This window comes from Ahaetulla prasina, chromosome 5 (genome assembly GCF_028640845.1).
Source record: "Ahaetulla prasina isolate Xishuangbanna chromosome 5, ASM2864084v1, whole genome shotgun sequence".
NCBI classification, from domain to species: domain Eukaryota; kingdom Metazoa; phylum Chordata; class Lepidosauria; order Squamata; family Colubridae; genus Ahaetulla; species Ahaetulla prasina.
In genome coordinates, this window is record NC_080543.1 from 78,110,015 (window position 1) to 78,135,749 (window position 25,735).

General features: G+C 45.2%; 1 pseudogene; it reads right to left on the reverse strand.

Annotated features, from left to right (window-relative positions):
- Positions 1–603: 603 nt before the first annotated feature.
- On the reverse strand, positions 604–25,265 carry LOC131199945 (uncharacterized protein K02A2.6-like; annotated as a pseudogene).
- Positions 25,266–25,735: the final 470 nt, after the last annotated feature.

The following is a 25,735-nucleotide window of genomic DNA, read 5'->3' on the forward strand; positions in this document are numbered from 1 at the left end:
GAGGGACTGTTTGTTCCTCCTCCTCTAGGCCGTCCGGCCCTGGATTATTGGCTGAGTCGTCCCTGCTGTCTTCAGGAGGAACCGGTTGGCGTCGCTGGATTCATCGTAATCAGATAAGTCCTCCGCTCACCTCGGGTTTGAGTCAGCTGCAGATTCAAACAATTGGTAGTCAGGGCCTGGTTGTTTGGTTTCTAGTTTGCTTGGTATACATTTTCTTAACTGGTCTATGTGGCGTTTCCATACCCGGCCGTCCTCCATGTCTACTACGTATGATTTGGGTCCGGTTAGGCCCAGAATTTCCCCCTTTAACCATGTTGGGCCCTTGCTATAGTTGTGTGCCCATACTGGGTCACCCACTGTCATTTCCCTGGTTTTTCCTTGAATACCCTTGTACCCGTCTGGGGTATAAGTTGGGTTTAGTCGGTCTAGTGGGCACCTGAGTTTCCTACCCATTAAGAGTTCCGCTGGGCTGCGGCCAGTTGTTACACAAGGGGTCCTATGTTGGACGGCCAGGAAGGTGTCTATTTTCGTTTGCCAGTCGCCTGGACTTATCCTAGATAGCGCTTCCTTGGTGCTCTGAACGAAACGTTCTGCAAGTCCGTTCGTTGCCGGGTGGAAAGGCGCCGAGAGGACATGTCTGATGCCCTCTCCTGCTAAATACCCCTCAAACTGGTTTGCCGTGAATTGCGGGCCATTGTCAGAGACTAGGGTGTCGGGCAGGCCGTGTGTTACGAATAGATGCCTTAGGACTGTGATTACTGCTTCGGCCGTTGTGCTTTTCATGAGGATGATTTCTAACCATTTTGAGTAGGCATCTACTACAATTAAAAAGGTCTGCCCATGGAACGGCCCCGCAAAATCTATGTGAATCCTGGACCATGGCCCCTGGGGTTTCTCCCACTCTCTAACTGGGGCTGTAGGGGGTAGCGGCCTCGACTCTTGGCAGGATTGGTATTTCCCTACCCTGTCGCTGATGTCCTTATCCATTAGGGGCCACCATACATAACTCCTCGCTAAACTCTTCATCCTCACAATCCCTGGGTGGCCCACATGCAACAGTTCCAACACATTTTCGCGCAATTTTTCTGGGATAACCACCCTATCCCCCCATAACAGACACCCCCCTTGAACCGACAGTTCTGATTGTTTTTTCGCAAAGTCTTTGAAACGCTCGCCCGGTGCAGCGGGCCAACCCCTTTGCACCCAACTGATTACAGTCCGTATTGTAATGTCCCTGTACGATGCCCTAGCCACTTGCTTGGATGTGACTGGGCCAGAGTCCAATTAGCAAGACGGGTGTCCCCGGGGTTGGGTCTTCAATTGTCTCTGGTAAAGGGCATCTGCTCAGAGCGTCTGCATGCCCTAAGTCTTTTCCTGGGCGGTGGAGCAATTTGTAGGAGTATGCCGCTAGGAAAATAGTCCATCGGGTCAGCCTGGGAGAAAGTGCCACGGTGTTGGGCGGTCACCCGCTAAGAGTCCTAGAAGGGGTCTGTGGTCCGTGACTATCTCGAAATCTCGCCCAAACAAGTATTCGTGGAATTTCTTAACCCCGGAGACTATGGCCAATGCCTCCCTATCTAGCTGGCTGTAGTTCCTTTCCGCAGAGGACATTGTCCGGGAATAATATGCTATAGGGGCTTCTGTTCCATTCGGTAACCTATGGCTGAGCACAGCCCCCACCCCATATGGTGATGCATCGCAAACTAGTACTAGTGGCAACGTGCCATTGTACTGGATGAGGAGGCTATCGCTGGACAAAAGGTTTTTACCCCTCAAATGCCCTAGCCTCTTCTCTGCCCCAGGACCACACAGCTTTCTTTGCTAGCAACTTATGTAGCGGTTCGGCTACTGTTGCTTTATTCTTGAATACCGCATAGAAATTAACAAGCCCCAAGAATGCCTGTAATTCTGTTTTATTTTTGGGGGCTGGGGCCTTTCTAATGGCCCGTACCTTGCTCTCCGTGGGGTGGATCCCTTCCCTGTCTATTCGGTATCCTAGGAATTCTACAGATTTCACCCCAATGTGGCATTTGTTGAGCTTAACTTTAAGCCCAGCAGACCTAAAAATGCCCAATACCTTCCTTAGTTTTACCCCGAGTTCCTCTAAGTTTTCAGCTGATACCAATACATCGTCGAAGTATGGTACCACTCCTGGTAGGCCCTGTAATAATCACTCCATTAGGTTCTGGAAGAGCCCTGGGGCCACGCTAACTCCGAACTGGAGTCGCCTACATTTGAAAGCCCCGCGGTGTGTGACAATTGTCTGCGCCTCGGCTGTGCTGCTATCTACTGGTAGCTGCTGGTAGGCTTGAGCCAAATCGAGTTTGGCGAAGACCTGCCCTTGCCCTAATGAGTGCAGCAAATGTTTTATTTATTTATTTATTTATTTGATTTCTATACCCACAATCGGGCGGTTATCTTCAGCAATGATAGGTATATGGTGTCTCCCATTCTGTCTGAATAGGACCTAACTTGTCAATTGGGCAGCTGGACCTCCATTCTCGGTCTTCTCTTTCATCTCCTCAGCCTTTAACCGGGGACGATGGGGTCAGAGGTTGAAAGGCACGAGTCCAAGGCCCCAGCATCCTGCTCCCAGGCGTTCGTTCCTCAGTCGTGCCGTGGGAGATCCTCAGGAATGGCCCAAGCTCCAGAAACCTCTCGGGGTCCATCAGGCGCCTGGGCAGAACCACCGTAGTTCCGTCTCCCTCGATGGTGATGGCGGTTGAAGTCTAGTGAAGGAAATGATCAGACCATGACATCGGTTCTGTTACTAAATCATCTAATTCCAAATCATTTAACCACTGTCCAGAGATATAAATCAGGTCCAGTGTGCCTCCCCCCATGTGCGTGGGGCCATCATTTACCTGAATCAGGTCCAAGGCCGTCATGGAAGCCTGGAACTCCCGAGCTGCAGTCGATAACAAGCCAGCCAATGGCAAGTTGAAATCCCCCATGACTATAAGTCTGGGGGTCTCAACCGCCACGGAGGCAAGTACCTCCAACAGCTCGGGCAGGGCTGTGGTCACGCAGCAAGGAGCCAGGTACGCGATCAACAAGCCCAACTGATTCCTATGGCCCCACCTCACATAGAGGGATTCACAACCAGCAATCTGAGGGACAGTGGCCTCCCTCGGCTCTAGATCTTCCTTAATGACAACCGCCACCCCCCCACCCCTACCTTGGGCCCTCGGCTGATGAAATGCTCGGAAACCTGGAGGGCACAGCTCAACGAGGGGAACCCCCCCCTCCGGACCCAACAGGTCTCGTAATGCCCATAAGGTCCGCGGACTCCCCTGAATAAGATCACAAATCAGGGCTTTATTAGCCACGGACCGGGCATTACATAACATCAACCAAGATCCAGGCTCTGAGGATCATGCGCGCCTGAGGCGTGTAGGGACTGAGGGCTGGAGCACGTGATTGCCGTCAAACATCGAGCACGTGCTCCCAACACTGATATGCCCCCTCCGCCATATCTGCCTCTCCCACTTACCGTACAGATTGAACAACCCTCTAGTCCTGGAACAGAACCTCCCCTGCCTTCGGACCAGATGTAATAATGTCGAAACAAGCACAGGGGCTGGATCCTCCCGACGGGTTCTCTCCCCACCACAAATCCCTCCCCCCCAACCCTTAAAATCCCCATTAAAACTCCTTAAAAATCTCTTAAAACAGCTAATTAAAAAGCCCTAAGCCTCCTATTTTTAGCATGCCACCTCTCGGGCTCCAAAGCCCGTCCTCAAGGTGGGCCCTCGATAATATGGAGGCCAAACCCGCAGAGAGGGCATCTCGTGAGGCAAGAAGGTCAGCCGCAGTAAACGTTCGCATCACAAAGAAGTCCGGCAGGAGGCCCATCCTGGGCCGGTCAAGATGGTAACAGATGATACAGTGACCACAACCAGTCTGTCAGTCTGTCCTGATGGGAAACAGTCAATAGTGATCCTTGTGCGGTAGAGGACAAAACCGCTCACTCAGTCAGTTCACCACCCCCTATAAATAGTCAGGGGTGGACTAAGGAAGAAGGAAGGGGGGGGGACCGATGATAAAGATGTTAAACAGGCCATCCGCCGCCTTGAAACACCGAGGCAGGCCGCCGCCGCCGGCCACCTCCGCCCGGCCATCGCCAACGAAAGCGTCCCATCGCCACCGCATGAGGCCACCATGTTGCACTACTGGAACGGGGTATGCGCTTTTCTGCAATGCTTTGTTAAGCGTTGCTTTGTAGTCAGCGCAAATCCAGACCGATCCATCCGGTTTGACTGGGGTCACTATGGGTGTCTCCCATTTTGCATGATCGACGGGGACTAGTATTCCCTGGCTTACTAGCTTGTCTAATTCTCGGTCAATTTTGGGCTTTAGGGTGAATGGAACCCTCCTAGCCTTTAACCGGATGGGGGCGACTTGGGGGTCAAGGTTGAAAGAAATAGGGGTCCCCACGTACTTGCCCAGGCAATCCTTGAAAACGTCCTCGAACTCCTTCAGCAGTTCATCTTTTAGGATGATGTCATTCCTGTGGACCCCGGTCACTCCCATGCCCAAAGCTCAGAACCAGTCCAGCCCTAGCAAGCTCGGTAGAGTTCCATTTACTATGGTGATTGGCAGGGTCTTTTTGAATTGTCCATATTTGACTTGGACGGATGTGACTCCTCGAACAGGGATCCGATTCCCTTGGTAGTCTTGCACTCTCAGCTTCTGGGTTTGTAGCTGGCGTTTTGCGATGGCTGGCAAGTCTCTCACGATGGTGTTCCAGGACATAATTGTGATTGATGACCCAGTGTCTACTTCCATTTGGCACTGCACCCCTTCAATGTAGACTTGGGTAAATATTTTCTTCTCTAGTCATGTCGATGCGTGGCCCACTCTCACAGTGGTCTGGTTTAACTTCGCGCCTTTTTTAAATGGACCAATCCCGGGCCGCTTCGCTGCTCCCACGCTCTGATTGGTCGGTTTGAATTTTTGGCGGGAAGGTTGGGGGGCTCGGCAGGCCCGAGCTATGTGTCCTTTTTTTTTGCACCGCCGACAAACCGCGTCCTTGAATCTGCAGTTTTGCCATTGGTGTTGGCCCCCACAACTCACGCATTCGTCCCGGTCACCTCTCTCCAGCCTCCCGGTGTGGAACACCTCTTCCTCTTCCTCACCTTCCGATTTGGCCTGAACTTCCTCGCTATGGACTGGTGTAGTCTTTGTCCCGGCACCCTGCGCGTTTGGCTTTTGCAAGGTCTCTGCCGCCTTGGTGGACATCTCGTGAGCTCTGGCTTCGTCCAGGGCTATCGCCAAAGTCAGGTTGGTTTTAGACAGCCGCCGCCTTTGTAGTCTGATGTCCCTGACCCCACAAATGAGTTGTTCGAGTAAGGAATCCTCCAAATCTCTGTACTCACAGTGGTTTGCGGCTTTCCTCAACGTGGCCATGTACACGCTTATCGATTCGCCCTCTCGCTGTACCCGTTGCCTCAACTCGAACCGTTGGACGAACTTTGAGGGTACCAGTGCGTAGTGCGCTCGAAGTGTTGTTTGTAGTGTTTGCCACGGTACCGATTGTACTGGCGTTGGCTCTGAGAGTGACTCCGCGGTATCGAAGACCTCTGGACCACAGTGGCTCAGGAAGTACGCTCGCTTCCGATTATCCGAGACTCCCTGTAGTTCGTTTGCTTCGAGGAAACACTCGAAACGAGCCATGTACGACCCCCATTTCTCCTTTGCTGGGTCAAATGGCGCTGGCGGCGTGTAGCTGGACATCGCTATTTTCCGCCCTTGAGAACTGGCTGGGTTCGCGAATTCCTGGTTCCTTCAGCTCTTTAACAATCTCACTGCCTCAACATCCCACCTTCGTCGCCAATGTTACGTTTGGGCAATGAAGAGGCAGGAGACCAGTGAGTGACAACAGCTCTTTAGTTTATTGTGATCCCAGCAAGGACAACCAGCAAAAACCCCTCTTTAAATACTCTTTTGGTTGAGGCTTCAACCAATCAGCAACGTGCAATTTTCCCGCCCAAAATTCCCTCTCAAAGTTCAAATACATTACACTAACTACTGTAGCCATTTATACTGTGGAGGCAGAATTTATTCCTCTATCTCAGTGATGGTGAACCTTTTCAGCACCGAGTGCTGAAAAGGGAGCATGCATGCTTGTCTGGGTTGCAACCTGGAATAGGAGCTGCCCAGGGCACATGCGCGCACCTGAAAATGAACTTCCGCATGCATGTGTGCTGGCCAGCTAGCTTTCTAATTTTCTGGCCTGCATGTGTGCACGATGATCAGCTGACCAGCATGCATGATCACGCATGAAAACAGAAGTTTCTGGCACTGCTGCACACATGAAGGCCAGCTGATCAGAAACCTGAAAGAGGAATGGCCGCCGTCGCACGTGCCAGGTGACATGGTTGCACATGCCGCTTCGAGCACGTGTGCCATAGGTTCGCCATCACGGCTCTTTCTAAACTTTGTTCAGAAGAAACTTGGTACATACAGCTGTTAAAGGATTTAAACATAGAAGTTAATGAAGCTGTAACGGTGTTTGAAGATAATGCTGTTTGCATTAAGATGGCAACAGGTGACAGAACAAAAAATAGGAGCAAGCATATGGACATTAAGTATTATAATGTCAGAGAAGCTATCAAAAGTAAAATAATTTGCGTGCTTCACTGTTCTTCAGAAGACAATCTAGCAGATGTAATGACCAAGCCATTGGGTAGAATGCAACATGAGAAGATTATTACATTATTTGGTTTTATGTCTATTCCAATCATAAAGGGAGGAGTGTCAGTGTAAAAAGAATTTATGAACTGAAATAGCCATGGCAACAAGCCAGCCAATAGGAACTGTTTTTTGACTGAGACACAGGATTTGCTGTGAGAGCCATGTGAGCAGGCTTTAGTCTGGGTGTGGCTTAGCTATTCTGTGTTCAAAGTTCATTCTTCTCTCTACCAAAGGGTATTGTTTGTATCATGTTTTTGTATTCTGTAGATAAAATACATTTTTTCTGTATTATGAATCCTGCTCCATTCTTTGAATATGTGCTGGGTGATTCTAAAATAAACCAACTGGTTTGGGAAGTGAGCTGGTGTGGTGAAGGCCCATGTGAACAAAAAGGGAGGTTTGCTCTCCAGAATTACTGTGCTGCTGAGTTGAGTTGTTTAAGGCCAACCCTCCTAGAACTCCAGATGGATGAAAATACCTGAAGATAAGCTTCACATGACATTATGCAAGACATGGATTGGACATTCAGCCTGGGTCCCTGGGGGAAGGGTTTTGGGGAAACTTTCAACCTGTAACTTTCGTGTCTTTTGAATCAGATCTTGCTTTGCTTTTGCTGCTATCATTTCAAACTCAGTAAAAGTACCTGTTCTCTACCTCAGTGGAGTCAGGAGTTTTCTTTCTTGGATTTTGAATGGAGGCAGGCCTGACAGACATCTACTGGCATATGACAGACAGAAAATGGAAATTAAACACAATCTTGATTTGATTCTGTATCTTATTCCATCAGATTTTATGGACTACAGACTATGATAACAAATGGATTAGTCTACAAGGTATGATAAGAATGTTATTTTTCCTGGAACAAGGTTTATAAAAGTTATTTGACCACAAAGCTTTTCTGTATCTGACAGTCTTGATGCTCACCTATCTTTTATATTCTTTGTTACAATATTTTCTAATGAATTTGTATCATGTCTCTTTAAGGAAGTGCTCAAGAAGGTGGTGATGACGGAGCAAGGATTAAGGAAAGGCGGCCTTTTCCGGTTTTGTCCTTGCAAGGGGGCCAATTTGAACATCTTTGACCCCTGGTTCGGCTGGAGGAATGTCCTATCAGCCTGAAGAGGTGTTTTTCACCCCCCGGGAGAGCATGGCTGGCTGGAATGAGGTTGGAGATGGTTGGTGTGAGTGGCGGTTATACTAACTGCATTAGTTGGGCGGCGATGGTGATGGCGGCGTTTTTCCTCCAGGGGAAGCTATATCGGAGGCCAGATGTTGGCTTGGCTGCTGTCCTGGGCTGCTCTGGGCTGGTCAGACCTCCCTCACTGTTGTGTCTTGCCCGCTCTCACCGCAGCCGGGGCCTTCTTATCTGCTTCCAAACACTTAGGAATGTCCTAGTATGCCTCCCGGCCCCAGCCCTGGCTCCATGCCCAGACAGGCTGAGGAGGAGGAAGCACCTCCCGGCCCCAGCCCTGGCTCCATGCCCAGACAGGCTGAGGAGGAGGAAGCACCTCCTGGCCCCAGCCCTGGCTCCATACCCAGGCAAACGGAGCAACTAGACCCCTCCCCCTCCCCCACAGCATGTGAGCCTGAGGGAGATCAATTACCAACAGCTGCCGACTGGAGTGACCCTCGCTTCAGAAGAATTGATAGGCAGCGGCGTCAGAAGGAAGGGAGGGGCAGGCCTGGATAAGTGCTGAGTCATGGAGCCACACCCCATGGCCTATATAAAGGATCTGCTTTCTGGCATTCTCTGAGTCAGGCAAAGTCTAAACAAATCTTGCTGAAGTCACTTTCTGGTCTCCTGCCTGCCTTGAGGACTTTGCTAGGACTTTGGCAGAGCTGCAGAGGCACGCCTGATTCGGATTTCCCTGACCCGGCCGTCAGCAGAGGAGTGGGACACGACACTCACCCCTTGTGATCGAAGGACGCCGAGTGGAGTGGAGTTGAAGACGGCGGTGATATCATTCTCCACCTTTGGGTTTTTTGACATCTAATCCCGTTTCCCAGCCAGAGGACATGAATAATAAATGGCTTTTGAAGCTGGTTTACTTCTGTCATTTCACCAGCAGAGGGCACTAACCATCTGTCCTACCGCAGAGGTTTAGGCCTCTACTCCCCTCAGGCTGTGTTGGCTTGGCGCTTGGCTTCTATTTAGCAGGGGGCCTGGACTATCAGACTGGCCACGGTGAGAGAGTGGTCTGGATTTTTAATCCCTCGAGCTAGTTAAAATGTTACATAGCTTTCATGTCTCCAGTGATTGGACGGAACACTGATCCGAACACCATGAATGGGTGTTTGGGTTTTCTTTGTCCTGGCTGGATGCTTTGGGGGGGGGGGCTACTGTTAGATTAAGATTAAGATTAAGATTTATTGAATTTTTATACCGCCCTTCTCCCGAAGGACTCAGGGCGGTTCACAGCCAAAATAAAACAGCAATTATATACACAATAAAACCATAGTTAAAAAACTAATTAAATATAAGGCCAAAATTAAAACCATTTAAAGCCGTAAAAACCCCATAAAATTTATATCAAATATTAAAAACTATTAAAATTTCTACACCAGTCCTGCGCAAATAAATTAGTAAGTCTTCAACTCGCGGCAGAAGGTCCGAAGGTCAGGCAGTTGACGAAATCCTGGGGGAAGTTCATTCCAGAGGGTGGGAGCCCGCACAGAGAAGGCCCTTCCCCTGGGGGCCGCCAGCCGACATTGCCTGTTGTTGTTTAAATACAGTAACTCCCTATGGGCCTTAGCATATTTGTGCCTCCTGAACCTATTATATTATCATCTGGACTTGCCGGGATACCATCTGGACCTGCCGAGATAAACTGCCTGCCATTCGTTGAGACTGTGATGTTTTCACCAGTGGAACTTCTTGGTCTGTGAGATTCCCCCCTCTCGCAGATGTGGCCCTCCACTCTATTGAGGGCCTACCTCGATGACGGAGTTTGGAATCCCGAGAGGTGGCATGCTGCAAAGAAGGGATTGAGGGGTTTTTAAAAATTATCTTTTATAACTTTTTTAAATAAAGGGTTTTTAAGGGGAGGGAGGGCTAGGATGGGTTTTGGGGGAAACCCACTAGGGCCATGGCTTGACCCTGCAATGGTTCGCGGTATAGATGTTATAGGTTCAGAGGTGACGGAGGAGGCAGGAGCTCGATCTAAAGAGGGCTATTCCATCTGCTCGGTAAATGGGAGGGGCAGATATGGTGGAAGCGGGGGCCCGTGTTATGTTCGGGGAGTATGTGCTCGCTGTTTGCGAGCGATCGCGCACTCAGGTCCCCCTAACTTTTCTCGTTCCACGGGTGGCTTGAATCCTCAGAGGCTGGGCTTTCGGCTGATGTTATGTAATGCCAGGTCCGTGGTGAATAAAGCCCCCCTCATTTTTGATCTTATACAAGAGGGGGATGTGGACCTGATGGGCATTTCGGAGACCTGGTTGGGTGTGGAATTGGGGGTGCCCCTTGTTGAAATGTGCCCACCAGGCTTCCAAGCATTCCATCAGCTGAGGGCCCAGGGTAGGGGTGGAGGGGTGGCAGTTATTATTAAAGAAGGTCTTGAGCCGAGGGAGGTCACCATTCCTCAGATAGCCGGATGTGAGTCCCTCTTTGTGAAGTGGGCCAAGGAGTACAGATGGGCTTGCTGATCACGTACCTGGCTCCTTGCTACGTGATAGCAGCCCTGCCTGAGCTACTGGATGTGATAGCCGGGATGGCGGTTGATACCCCCAGACTTATGGTTATGGGGGATTTCAACCTGCCGTCGGTCGGTGAAACATCAATGGTGGCTCAGGAGTTCATGGCTTCCATGACAGCCTTGGACCTGACCCAGTTAGTTAATGGTCCCACTCACATTGGGGGGAACACTCTGGATCTGAATTTTGTCTCTGGACAGTGGTTGAATGATCTAGAATTAGGGGATTTAGTCACCAAACCCCTGTCATGGTCAGATCATTCACTCCTTCAACTCAACTTTTGAACCGCCAACCCCCACCGCAGGGAGACGGAGCCGACTAGCTGGTTCCGTCCCAGGCACCAGATGGACCCGGAGAGGTTTCTGATGGAGCTTGGGCCATTTCCTGAGGATTTAGCTCACGGCTCGGCTGAAGAACTAGTGGCTGCCTGGGAAAGGGAGGCCGCTGAGGCTTTGGACCGCATCTTGCCTTTGCGGCCTCTGACCCGGCGCCAGTCTCGACTGGCTCCTTGGTATTCTGAGGAGGTGAGAGAGATGACGCGCCGGAAAAGATGCCTAGAAAGTGGTTGGAGGGCCAGTCATTCCAAATCCGACTGGACACTAGTAAGGTCTCATATTCAGACCTACCTAGTGGCGATAAGAGCGGCAAAACATGAGTATTTTTCCACTCTTATTGCATCGGCAGAGAATTGCTCAGCCGCCCTGTTTAGGCTGACCCGCTCCCTCCTCCATCTGGGAGCACGGGAAGACCCCTTGCAAGGGTGTGCTGAGGATTTTGGACAATATCTGCACAATAAAATCGCTCAGAGTCGGGATGGTCTGGACTCTGACTTGGTGGATTCAGGCGGGATGACGGAGATAGGTCTTGAGGATGTTATCTGGGAAGAGTTCGATACTGTTGTTTCTGAAGACATGGACAGGATACTGGGGAGGCTAAACGCGACCACATGTTTATTGGACCCGTGTCCCTCCTGGCTGGTATTGACCACCTGGGAGGTTACACGAGGCTGGCTTCAGGGAATTGTCAACGCTTCCTTGACAGAGGGTGTCTTCCCTGCTGCCTTGAAAGAGGCCATAGTGAGGCCTCTCCTCAAGAAGCCCTCCCTGGATCCAGCTGTTCTAGCGAACTATCGTCCTGTCTCCAACCTTCGCTTTGTGGCGAAGGTTGTAGAGAGTGTGGTGGCGTGACAACTCCCACACTACCTGGATGAAACTGCCTATCTCGACCCCTCTCAGTCTGGCTTCCAGCCTGGGTACAGCACGGAGACGGCATTGGTCGCGTTGGTGGATGATCTCTGGAGGGTTCGGGACAGGGGTTGGTCCTATTAGATCTTTCAGCGGCCTTCGATACCATCGACCATGGTATTTTACTTCACCGGTTGGAGGGGTTAGGAGTGGGGGGCACCGTTCTGCAGTGGTTCTCCTCCTATCTTTCTGACCGGTCGCAGACGGTGTTGGCAGGAGGGCAGAGATCGGCCGCGAGGCACCTCATATGTGGTGCCACAGGGGTCGGTTCTCTAGCCTCTTCTATTCAACATCTATGTGAAGCCGCTAGGGGAGATCATCCATGGTTTTGGGGTGCGATGCCATCTGTACGCTGACGATACTCAGCTGTACATTTCCACCCCAAACCATCCCAACGATGCCGTTGAAGTGATGTCCCGGTGTCTGGAGGCCATGCGGGTCTGGATGGGGAGAAACAGGCTTCGACTCAATCCTTCCAAGACTGAGTGGCTATGGATGCCGGCGTCCCGGTATAGCCAGCTGATGCCATCGCTGGCTGTTGGGGGCGAGTCATTGGCACCCATGGAGAGGGCTCGCAATCTAGGCATCCTCCTGGATGCACAGCTGTCTTTAGAAGAGCATATGATGGCCGTTGTCAGGGGGGCTTTTTATCAGGTTCGCCTAATACACCAGTTGCGTCCCTTTCTGGACCAGGATTCCCTATGCATGGTCACTCATGCTCTCGTCACGTCCCGCCTGGACTACTGTAACACTCTCTACATGGGGCTCCCCTTGAAGAGCACCCGGAGGCTCCAACTGGTTCAGAATGCGGCCACGCGGGTAATAGTGGGAGCAACTCGAGGCTCCCATGTAACACCTATCCTGCGTGAGCTGCACTGGCTTCCGGTGGTCTTCCGGGTGCAATTCAAAGTGTTGGTTATCACCTTTAAAGTGCTCCATGGCATAGGACTGGGTTATCTATGAGATCGCCTGCTGCTACCAATAGCCTCCCATCGACCAGTGCGCTCCCATAGAGGGGGTCTCCTCAGGGTGCCGTCGGTCAAACAATACAGACTGGGGACCCCCAGGGGGAGAGCCTTCTCCGTGGGGGCTCCTGCCCTCTGGAATGAACTGCCTCCGAGGATACGTCAACTTCCTGATCTCCGGACCTTTCGCCGCGAGCTAAAGACCTTTCTGTTCCATCGTGCAGGGCTGGCTTAATGAAGTTTTTTATTGGGGTTTTAATATAGTTTTATTATAATTCTTTCAGCCTTTAATTTAATTAGTTTTTAAATGCTTTTTTAACTTTCTGATTTGTGCTTTTTACCATTGCTGTAAACCGCCCTGAGTCCTTTGGGAGAAGGGCGGTATATAAATTAAATAAATAAATAAATTCAATTCCATTTACTTTTATTACAATCTGAATTTCTATCACATACATTTCTGGCTCAGATCTTTCCATTTTATTCATATCATTAGTTCAATGGGAAGGTATGCTTATAGTGGCATATCAATTTCAGGTTTCAGCAAGAGACTCTCAATTAACCTTTTCCTTCCTTAATCACAGCCTTTCTCTGCCTCTGGGTCATGGTGCTACTTCTTTCCAGAAAGGAGAAACAAGTCACTAAGAGCAGAACTAATCCTCTGGATACCTTTTCTTTTTTTTTTCTTTTCTTTTTTTTATTCAAAAAGTTTTACAAAATTTTTTCCCCCTTTCCCCCCCTCCTCCCCCCTCCCTTCGCAACCCCCCTCCCCCCCCCCGACTTCCCGGAACGAGCACAAGGTATAGTTAAAAATAAAACAAACATATGCTAAAAAATTTTCGTCCCAACTTAATTATACCCCTACAATCATCAATTCCTAACTTCCCCCGACAGCAATCAAAAATAATACATCATAATCATTCAAAAACAGTCTGATAACTCTTAGTCTGATATCTACGTTGAATATAGTCAATCCATTTTTTCCATTCCTTTAAGTATCTTTCTTGCGTATTGTCTTTCAAAAAGGCTGATATCTTCGCCATCTCAGCCAAATTGGCAACTTTCAATATCCATTCTTCTATTGTTGGTACTTCTTTTTTCTTCCAATATTGTCCTATTAGTAATCTTGCTGCAGTTATTAGATTTAAAATCAATTTAGTCTCAATTACTGTACAATCCGTAATAATTCCCAACAAGAAAAATTGCGGCAGGAACTTTATCTTTTTCAAAACATTTTGTAAAATCCACCAAATTTTTATCCAAAAGGCCTTTATGTCCTTACAAGTCCACCAAATGTGAAAATATGTAGCGTCATCACAATTACATCTCCAACATTTTGCTTGCATATCTGGATACATACACAATAATTTTTTAGGATCTAGATGCCATCTATAAAACATTTTATAAAAATTTTCCCTCAGATTCTGTGCCTGCGTGAATTTAACATTTCTAACCCAAATTTTTTCCCACGTTTCCAATAATATTGGCTCCTGAAAATTTTGTGCCCACTTTATCATACAGTCCTTTACCAAGTCCCTTTCAGAATCTATTTCAAGTAACACATTATACAATCTCTTTATATGCTCCTGAGACTGATTTCTAATTTGCTTTACCAAATTTCCCTCGTTCTGCTCTATACCAATTTTCTGATCTCGGTTCCATCTAGCACATAGTTGCTCATATTGAAACCAAGTATATTTTTCTCCTTCCTCTCTTAATACTTGCAGAGATTTTACCTGCAAATTACCTCTTTCAGTATACAAAAGATCTTTATATGTAATCATTTCCTGATTCTGTTCTATGTTTATATTTTCTACTGTATGTCTAGGACTTGCCCATATAGGAACCTTATAATTTAGTTTATAAGAGTATTTTTCCAAACACGCAGAAGGGCATTTCTTAGCACATGATTTTTAAAGGCCTTATCCACTTTTTGTCATAAATTAAATATGCATGCCATCCATATAGCAAATCATAACCTTCTATATTCAAAATTCTGTCCTCTGTTAAATTAAACCAATCACTTATTGCAGAGAGCAGCTGCTTCATAATATAATTTAAAATTAGGCATTTTAAACCTCCCTTTCCGAGAATCTTGAATTATTTTCATTTTAACCCTAGCTTTTTACCTTCCCATATAAATTTGTTAATTCCTTCTGCCATTCCTCAAGATTCTTATCTTTCTTAATTATTGGTATCATCTGAAAGAGGAATAAAAATCTAGGTAAAACATTCATTTTAATAGCAGCAATTCTCCCAGCAAAGATAATTGCAATTTTTTCCAAACAATCAACTCCTTCTGAACTTTTGCCATAAAACCTCATAGTTATTCTTATACAATTTCACATTTGATGACGTAATATAAACCCTAAGTACTTAACCTTCTTTACAATTTCAAATCCTGTTACTTCCTCTAGTTTTTCTTTCTGTTGTCTGGCCATATTTTTATTATCACTTTTGTCTTTTTTGATTTACCTTAAACCCTGAGACATTCCCGTATTGATCAATTATTTCCAACAAAGATTTACTAGAATTTATAGGGTTTGTTAAAGTAATCACCAAATCATCTGCAAAAGCTCTTAGCTTATATTCATATTGTCTAACTCTAATTCCTCTATCTCCTTTACTTCTCGTATTTTATCCAATAATGGTTCTAGAGTTAAAATAAACAATAATGGTGATAAAGGACATCCCTGTCTTGTTCCTTTCGCAATCTTAAAAGGTTCTGTTAAGCTACCATTGATTATAATCTGTGCTGTTTGCTCTCCATAAATTGCCCTAATTATTCTTAAAAAACCATCTCCAAATTGCATCTTTTCTATTAATTTAAATAAAAAATCCCAATGCAATCGATCAAAAGCTTTCTCTGCATCGAGAAAAATAAATGCTGCTGGAATAAAATTTTTCTTTTCTAAGTACTCCAGTAAATTAACAATCTGCCTAACATTATTCCTCATCTGTCTCCCTTTTATAAATCCAGATTGATCATTATGAATTCTTCGCTGCAGAATCAACATTAATCTATTAGCTATTATTTTAACAAAATCTTATAATCATTATTTAAAAGTGAGATTGGCCTATAATTCCCAGGTTTAGAACAATCCTGTTCCTCTTTGGTATCAATGAAATAAAAGAGGTTCTCCATGAGGGGAATTCTCCTAGTTGTATCTGATTAAATAATTCCTTAAGTGGACCTAACATCTCATCCTGTAAATTCCTATAATAACTAACTGTGAGCCCATCCGTACCAGGAGTTTTCCCCATTTTAAATTGTTTAATTACCAAAATAATTTCTTCCGAGATTATAGGCCGATTCAGTTCATCCGTTTGTTCTAAAGTTAAATTTTTAACCTTATATTCCTTCAAATAATTATCAATATCCCTATTCAATATATTATCTTTAAGATATAAATTTGTATAATATTCTAAAAAAGCTTTATTAAATTTATCCTGTTGATATCTCTCTTGCCTTTATATTCTATTTTTCTATAGTACGTTGTTTTTGTCTTTTCCTTAAAGTGTATGCTAACCACCTACCAGGTCTATTTGCATTACAAAAGTATTATGTTTGGCATATTGTATATTTGTTGCCACCTGATCAGCCATTATCATATTAAATTGATTCTGTAGTAACTTTATTGCATCTTTAAGTTTTTGATCATGTGGATTATGTATTAATAATTGTTGTTTCTTATAAATTTCCTCTTCTAAATACCTACGCTGTCTTTGTTGCTTATTTCTCTGTCTATTATTAAGATATATTAATACACCTCTCATAAAAGCTTTACTGAGTCCCAAACCATTTCTATCGATGTTTCATTATTCAAATTATAATCAAAAAATTCTTTCATCTGCTTTTTACATTGATTTACATTATCCTGATATCTAAACAAATTTTCATTTAATCTCCAAGTTCTTCTACCCTCTTTTCCATATTGCAATTCCATCCAAACAGGACTATGATCAGACAAACATCTTGGAAATATCTTAGTTTTCTTCACCCTAAAAAGCAAATCATTAGAAATTAAAATAAAATCAATACGTGAGAAGGATTGATGCCTATCAGAGAAAAAAGTATAGTCTCTTTCCTCCAAATTCCGCAGTCTCCATACATCTCTTAACTCAAAATCTTCTATCATATCAAAAAAGGATTTAGGCAGCTTTGCATGTGCAGGTATCTTCTTGGAAGAAATTCTCTTGTCCTTTCGTGTATCTATTACTCCATTCCAATCTCCCAATATAATGCACGATTTATAATCCCATAGAATCAACTTATCATATAACATTCTATAAAATTTTTCTTGTTGCTGATTGGGTGCATATATACCAAGCAAGAGAGTCCTTTTTGTTTCTATTGTAAGTTCAATAGCAATATATCTTCCGTGAATATCTGCCTCTATTAACTTGGCTGGTATATCTTTTCTCAAATAAACCACTATGCCATGTTTTTCTCCAAAGCTGAAGCAACATAATGTTTACCTAACTGTGAGTTATTTAGGTACTTTTGATCTGATAATTTAGTATGCCTTTCTTGTAAGCAAATAACATCATTTTTAAATTGTTTCAAATAATGAAATATTTTTCTTCTCTTCTGAGCTGAGTTCAAACCATTGACATTCCAAGTCAAGATTTTATTTGCCATTACTGGGCTGCTGAAGCTTTTGAGCAATCAACTGAAGATCGTCCTCCCGTATCTTCAGCCGTGCTCCTCCCACCGCTTCTGTAGCAGAATCCTGAACTTTACTTTGAGTTTGTTGCTCCTTTTCTTTACGCTTAAGGGCTCCCCTCGTCAGTCTTTGTTCTTGTGGTTGTTCCTCTGATGGTAACATCACTGGAATCACCTCAGCTTCCACACCCATTTGAGTCTCTTGAATTCTTTTTCTATTATTTCTATTTCAAATTTCAGCACTGTAGAAAGAAAATCTTTGGCCTTAAGCACTGTGTCAATACGATATCTCCTTCCTTGATAATACACTGTCAAGCCAACTGGAACCTCCCATCTAAATTGAATCTGGTATTTCTTAAGTTCTTGTGTGAAAAATGTAAAGTCCTTTCTATCCCTTAACATCTTGGGAGGAATCTCTTTCAAAACCTTCAACTCCTGTTCCCCTATTTTCAAGTTTTTCTGAAAAGCAACTTGCAAAATTTGATTCCTCACTGTTCTTTTCAAAAAATAAACCACAATGTCTCTAGGAAGTTTCTTTTGCCTAGCAATCCAAGAATTAACTCTATAAATTTTGTCAATTTGATAAGCAACCTCTTGTGGATCAAGTTCAATAAATTCAGCCAGAGCTTCTGATAAATTTTTTTTTAAATCTTCCCCTTTCTCCTCATTCAAACCCCTAATTCTCAGAGCTCCTTCCATCATTCTATACTGCATCACCACCACTTGATCTTCATTTTTATCCAATTTGATTTGCATTCCCCCCATTCTATTTTCTATTTGTTGATTTGACTGAACAATTTCTTGCACCTCCTCCTCCACCACCTCCAGTCTTTTTGCCAAACCTTGAAAAGCCATCAAGATATCTTCTCTTATTTTTTTATTATTCTCTTTTATTTCTTCTCTTATTTTCTCATTATTATCCATAATCTCCTTAAACCTTTCTTCAGACACTTTCCCTTGCTCTTTAATCAGATCTTCTAAAGCTGGTTCAGAACCCCTTCTGCCCCCAGTCTTAGGTGGTTTAGTAGCCATTTCAGTAAAATTCACAAAATATAAGTCTAGAAACTTCTCTTTTCCCCTTTAAGTATAGGAGAGCTCAGTTCACTTCATTAAAATCCACACATAACATTTCTTATCTTCTTAGTTGCACAGACTGTTTGAAATTCCATTCGTCACTTTCACTCCCGTTCAGGCGCCATCTTTAAGAGTCAATTAAAACAAAGGAAAAAAAAATTCTCTTTTTTAAAAGGTAGAAGTCAGGAAATCAAAAATACTTGCAATCCAATAATTGTCCGCTGGCACTCATTCCGTCTGCTTAAAGAGATCCATGAAGATAAGACAATTAGCAGAGATGGACACTTTCTTCTTTTCCTGCTTTTGCAGGCACACACTGAAGTCGGAGCATGGCAGGAATATTTATGGGACCCATCGACCCTTCGGGGCTCTGCTTAATTAAAACAAAGCCTCTGGGGAGGTCTACCAACATTTCCCTGCTGCTCTTATCTTTTCCCTTTCATCCAGGGAAAAAGATTAAAGCCGGCTTTTCCTGGCTTTTACGATGTTCAGTGCGGAGCCCCTTTAATTAGGGGCTCAGCGAAGAGGTGGAGCCACCGGAAGTCGATACCTTTTCTTTTTCAGTGTCAGAAGACATAATAAGAAGCAGATGAAAGGAGAAGGAACTTGGTTAGTTTCCTGTAAATCAGTCTTCCTTAGTTTGCAGTCTTACTGTTGCGTTGGACTACAACTTCTAGAATTTCCAGTCTGTTAAGCCTGTTGGTGAGGAATTCTGGGAGTTATAGTCACAACACATCGGGTAATCTCTAGAATGTGGAAGGCAGATGTAAATTTTTGACGCAGCACAATGTGCACTAACACTTAATTATGTATAGCTCTTGGAGATTAAGCTAACTGATTAAAAAAGAAGAATTTTATCAGCAATCAAATACATTTTGACACTATTCTAAATTCCTTTGCAATTTGTAAAAAAGGCAGGGTAAATCATACATAGACATAGCAAATAAAAAAAGAATCCAGCGTGTTTCCAATCATGCTGTTTGATGTATGAAGAAATAAGGTAAGATCAGACAAATGTGCTAATTATTTTCATGCCGTTGTTTTTAGTTCATAAATAGAATAAAATAATTCATAAAAAGAATTTTTTACTAATTTGTGCATAAATGATGTAGCATTTTATAACTGCATAAATAGCTATATCTAAAAAAACCTTCTGACTGCAGGCTGACCTTGCAAGTTTGGAACTCCCAGGAGTGATGAACTTGCTGTGATGCAGAATGTGTTAGGTACTTCCTAATATTCAAAGACTTCCAAAGAATGTTAACAGCATGAGAGCAGCTCCATTAAAATTCATTTAAAATTGAAGAGGATGAGCGCTTATGCCTGAACTTAGAGATACTTTGCTATTGTCCAAAATAGTTTTCCAATAGAAAATTCATTCTCCTAAGCCAAAATATCAAGGTGACATAAATGAAATGTGCCTTTGCAAATGATTTTCTTGTAATCTTTAAATTTTTCTCACAGCCATAGACTGAAGTTGGTTAAACACATTTTTTTTTGGAAAGTTTGTTTCTTCTGAGTTAGACTAATCATCTCACTGGCTTTTCTGATAGAATATACTACTATGAACTAGATACAATGGAAGTTGGAAATTTCTGCCAACATCACATGATCATAGAAGGCAACATAGGATGGTAGTCAGTGTGTTGTAGTGGCAATGATATTGGAATAGGACAGCAAAAATTCAGTTTTCTCAACTCTAGAAGTTCACTTTATGATTTTGCCAGTCATTCTCTTAGCTCAACTCATCTCATGGAACTGTTGTTATAGGAGAAAAACTAGAGTGTTCTACATGCTTCCTTCAATGAGTGGGGAAATGTAGGATATAACTATAAAGGTAGATATAAAATAAAAGGGTGTGATGGCTCAGCAGTTAAGGATGCTGAGTCTGTCAGTTAGATTCCAAAGCCTAGGTTCAAGACCTGAGTGTCATTCAGAAGAGTTCCATTACTTGTCCCAGCTCCTGCCCATCTAGCAGTTTGAAAACATGCAAAATTGAGTAGATGAATTATAGACGAGAGGTCGAACGACTAGCCTTGTGGTGCAACCAAAACAATCTGGAACTGAACACACTCAAAACCGTAGAAATGGTGGTAGATTTTAGGAAAAACCCTTCCATACTTCCACCTCTCACAATACTTGACAACACAGTATCAACAGTAGAAACCTTCAAATTTCTGGGTTCTATCATATCGCAAGATCTCAAATGGACAGCTAACATCAAAAACATCATTAAAAAAGGACAACAAAGAATGTTCTTTCTGCGCCAACTCAGTAAGCTCAAACTGCCCAAGGAGCTGCTGATCCAGTTCTACAGAGGAATTATTGAGTCTGTCATTTGCACCTCTATAACTGTCTGGTTTGGTTCTGCAACCCAACAAGAAAAACACAGACTTCAGAGGATAATTAGAACTGCAGAAAAAATAATTGCTACCAACTTGCCTTCCATTGAGGACCTGTATACTGCACGAATCAAGAAGAGAGCCGTGAAAATATTTGCAGATCCCTCGCATCCTGGACATAAACTGTTTCAACTCCTACCCTCAAACGACGCTATAGAGCACTGCACACCAGAACAACTAGACACAAGAACAGTTTTTTCCCGAAGGCCATCACTCTGCTAAACAAATAATTCCCTCAACACTGTCAGACTATTTACTGAATCTGCACTACTATTAATCGTTTCATAGTTCCCATCACCAATCTCTTTCCACTTATGACTGTATGACTATAACTTGTTGCTGGCAATCCTTATGATTTATATTGATATATTGATCATCAATTGTGTTGTAAATGTTGTACCTTGATGAACGTATCTTTTCTTTTATGTACACTGAGAGCATATGCACCAAGACAAATTCCTTGTGTGTCCAATCACACTTGGCCAATAAAATTCTATTCTATTCTATTCTATTCTATTCTATTCTATGAATAGGAACCACTTCAATGGGAAGGTAACAGTGTTCCATGTATTTCAGCATATAGTCATGCTGACTGCATGACCATGAACGCAGACTCCCCTGTCTAAGAATTGGAGATGAGCAGTTTCCCCAGAGTGGGGAACAACTGGACGGGGGAAATCTTTACTTTTACCTTTGGATATCAATCGATCGATCATTCAATCAATCAATCAAATAATCAATCAAAAGACTAAAGAAAGCTATCTAAGATCTCTAAGTAGAGATCTTAGACAGCAATTTGGGGGCATCAGTTGAATGCAGAAAATAAAGTAGCATTTTCCATAGAGGAGTAAACAAGTGCTATTTTCTGTTTCAGATATCAATATTACCTGTCTGCATTGGGTATTTTGGAAAAACATTTAGTCTAGCACTGATAATTTACTAAAGTATTAAAAATGTAGCTTTTATGTGTTGCAAAAAAAATCCCCTTAGTTCTTTTCCAGTTTACAGACTGTTACATATTGAAATAAGTAATTGAAATTAGTTGCTGAAGTTCTCACTCAGGTCTGCTATTGAAATGGGAAAATACTTTAATCTGATTGGTTGACCAGCTGACAACCTCCTATAAAAGGAGCGCTGTCAGCCAGGCTGTTGCTGTTGTTTGTATGAAACTAAATAAAAAGAGCTTTGCTGAAATCACTCTGGCTTTGCTTCCATTTTCACCGGAAACATAACACTGGTGATAAAGGTGGGATCAGATGGAAATTGAGTCCACAAAGAGCTGATCACAAACCTACTCAAGAGCTGAGCACCAGAGATGATCCACCATTCGCTACAGCACCATTCATCAACCATAAACACATCAGCCCAAATTGCCTGGGCTTGCATCGGTCTAGTAGAATAGCACTAACACCATTTACTCCATACAACCCAGTTTCTGAGACTTTGGACTCATATATTGTTCGCTTTGAGTGTTTCCTCAAAGCCAATGATTTTACTGGAATCTCAGACAACAGAAAGAGGGCATTGTTCCTAAGCTACTGCGGCCCAGACATTTTTGAGATGGCCACGGCTCTCCTAGCTCTGATGGCTGTTCAGACAGTACCATGGGACATGCTGCAGAAAAAGCTAAGGACTCACTATGTGCCCAAACTGCTGCGAATTGCTTGCCGACATGCTTTCCACCATTGCAATCAGGCAGAGGGCGAATTGATCAACAGGTATATTGCAGCCCTTCAGAAAGCAGCTCTTGGCTAGCTTAGCCATAGTTGTGCCAGACGCCATAAAAAAAAAAAAACCGAACTTGGTTTTCTTTTCATCTATGACTTCGTTTATTGGGGTATGCTACAAACCAGGTGTTCTGTCCCCCTCCCCAATTCACAGAGAAGACGCAGAGATACGCGTCCACAGTCCTTTATATTTGCAACAGATCTGCTTTTCTGTAGTGAATGAAAGACTTGGCAACTACAGTGCAAAGGCCTGCCAAGTTCTGAGTTCTTTATCTCTTATACAGACAGAAGCCCATGTGGCCAAGATCCATTGCCATGAGCTGACAGAAAAAGCCTTTGCACAGTCCAGGCCTTTAACTCCCAAACGACCGATCTGCAGTTCGCACTTGGTAGCTTTTGTCCGTCACAAGGGCCAGATGGCAACTCCACCCGCTTTTATCCCGTGGGGCGTGGCTCAGTGACTCAGCACTCTCTGGGCCTGCCACACCTCTTACTCTGCTGTGCATGCCTCTCTTTCCGACACTGCCTAGGATCAATCCAGGATTGATCCTCCTTGTCCTCTATCTGTGGGGGCTCTGACACGCCTTCTTCCTTGCCTTCCGCTGGCACCTGAGGCATTGCCAGGAAGGAGGGACCTGGAGAGGGAGGCCTTGTCGGCTCCTCTCCCTCACTCTCTGAGTCATCCTCCTCCATGAGGACAGGCTCGGGGGCCGGAGTCACAACACCGGGTCTCAGTAGTAGTTGAGTGCGCTCTGTACAAAGTCGGTGCTGAGAGCTTCCCCCTCTCAGCACCTTTTGAACATACTGCGTTACCCGTGCCCTGCCCTTGGCTGCGCTGCTCAGCTGATTGGATGCCCACTCGCTCTCTCCCTCCATGACCGACAGCATCAGCTGCCATGTCATCCGCCAAACCCCGGAACTGTGGCAGCTCTTTGCAACACTCAAGCCTCGTCTGCTGCTATCCCGGCCGCATGTGTAATGATCAACCTCTTGTGCAACCCAGACGCTGGTTCCCACACCACCCTAATAAGTCCATAACAAGTCATTCCTCCAGATCTTGGGTAGATGCTTCTTCCACTGTCCAATCCCCACAGCATCATATGTCGAGCCGGAGCTGGGCTGGACAGGCAGCCCCTCTACCAGGAGCTCACCATGGGGCCAGTTGAATTATCTTCATCACTATCCACTGTGACCACCGGCAAAAGTCCACCACCCCCATCCACAGCTGGCCTTCCCGGATCTGTCCCTGGAACACTTGGGTTCTGGGCATAGTCTGTGTTGCCATTCTCATCTGTTTGGGAATGGGCCATGGCCGCTCCCTCTGTTTTTCTCTGGTGCCTGGTGTTGAAACCCCCGGTGTCTGTGGAGGTGGCAAAGGGCATTCAGCTATGCAGTGGCCTAACTTATTGCAGCGGAAACACCGGAAAGCTGGCCAACGAACTGTACCCATAGGTGGTGCTGTGGTTTCCTTACCATGTGGTGTAGATATATCTGGGGCCCTTTGAGTCGGGTGAGTGGCACTAACATCTCCCCCCACCCTAAATTCCCGTAAACCAACATCCAGCTCTATTGCAGCCTTAAACTATTCAGTCAGGCATGCAGGCAATCGTCTGTATATACAAGCTTGGCGTATGTCCCTATCCAGTCCCATATGAAACTGGTGGACCAGCAATCTCTCTGGCCACATTCTAAGCTGGCCTGCCAGTTTCCGAAATTCTTTAATGTATTCCCTTACTGGCCTACCCTTCTGCCTGAGGGAAAGTATCTCACTTTCAGCTACTTTGGTGCTAGACTTCTCCTCGAACCTTCCCCTCAGTGCCTCCAAAAACATGCCTATATTAGTCAATTCCCTAGCATTGTCACTATGAAGACCAGCCACCCAATCTACTGCCTCCCCCTGCCTCTACCATCATGACTGAGACTACTATCGCCCATTGAGAAGAATAAAACCATCCATATAAATCAAAGTGCCTTATGACTTCATTCAGGAACAGTGCTACTCGATCCAAACTTCCATCAAACGAGGCTTGAATGGGTGGAGGGCCCCAAATAGGTTGTTGGTGCAGCCACTGACACACAGCCTACCATGGTGCCTGCCCATAACCCCTGGGCATTTCTCCACTCCCAGGAGCCTCATGGGTTGATCCCATTTGTTTCTTTGTAGGCAAGGACACAGTGGCCATGCCCTCTCCCCCTGTGCTGGAGGTATATCACAGTCCTATCCCCCCTGGCCCACCAGGTTGTTGCTCCAAGGCCCTAGACCTTCTGGCCCCCTACTCCAGTCTAAATTTGGGGCTGGTCAGATGGAATCTTGAATCAGCTCTCATGCCACCGACTACCCTCCATGAATCCAAAGACTCCACTCTCGTCATCCATGGTTGCCATGACGGGGCATCACGGAAACTGGCCTCCTCAAACCTTTCCCTGAGCACTTCCATAGAAGTAGTTCCAAGTCCTGTAGAATAATTCCATTCCTGTTCGTCACCTTCTGTCCAACTCCTTTCTCACCATTCCTGGAATGGTGGGACCCCAACTGGGGTTGGGATCTTAGCTCTAGGAACTTCAGGGCCACTTAGGGCTGAACTGTGCCACCAATGGCCAGAGGAGGATTCTGTGGGTCATGATTCCCCCTCTTCTCTGGTCTCCATTTTCTTCTCCTCTATCAATATTTATTGTTCTTTTGGGTGTATCACTCTGGCCTCACTGTCCTCCACCGCCACTGTCTCGACCACCTCCTCTTCCCCTCCACAAACCTCAGTTTCAGCTTCAGGTTTAGAGGTGCCTTCAGCCAGGGGACTCATGTCGACCGGAACAGACAGGAAACTTCAAAAGAAGGGAGCACCGACTTTCTCTCAGCTAACATAGCCACAGTTGTGGCAGACGCCGTAAAAAAAACAAGCCAAACTTGGTTTTCTTTTCACCCATGACCTGTGACGGTCTGCTACAAACCAGATCTCAGTAGTAGTCGAGTTCACTTTGTACAAAGAGCTTCCACCTCTCAGCACCTTTTGAACATACCGCATCGCCTGCACCCCGCCCTTGGCTGTGCTGCTCAGCTGATTGGATGCCCAACCACTCTCTCCCTCCATGACCAACAGCATCAGCTGCCACATCATCCGCCAGACCCCGGAACCATGGTAGCTCTTACGATGCCCAAGTCTTGTCCACCACTACCCTGGCCGCATGTGTAATGATCAACCCCTCATGCAACCCAGACGCCGGTTCCTGCACCACCCTAATGAGTTGATAACAAGTTGTTCCTCCAGATCTT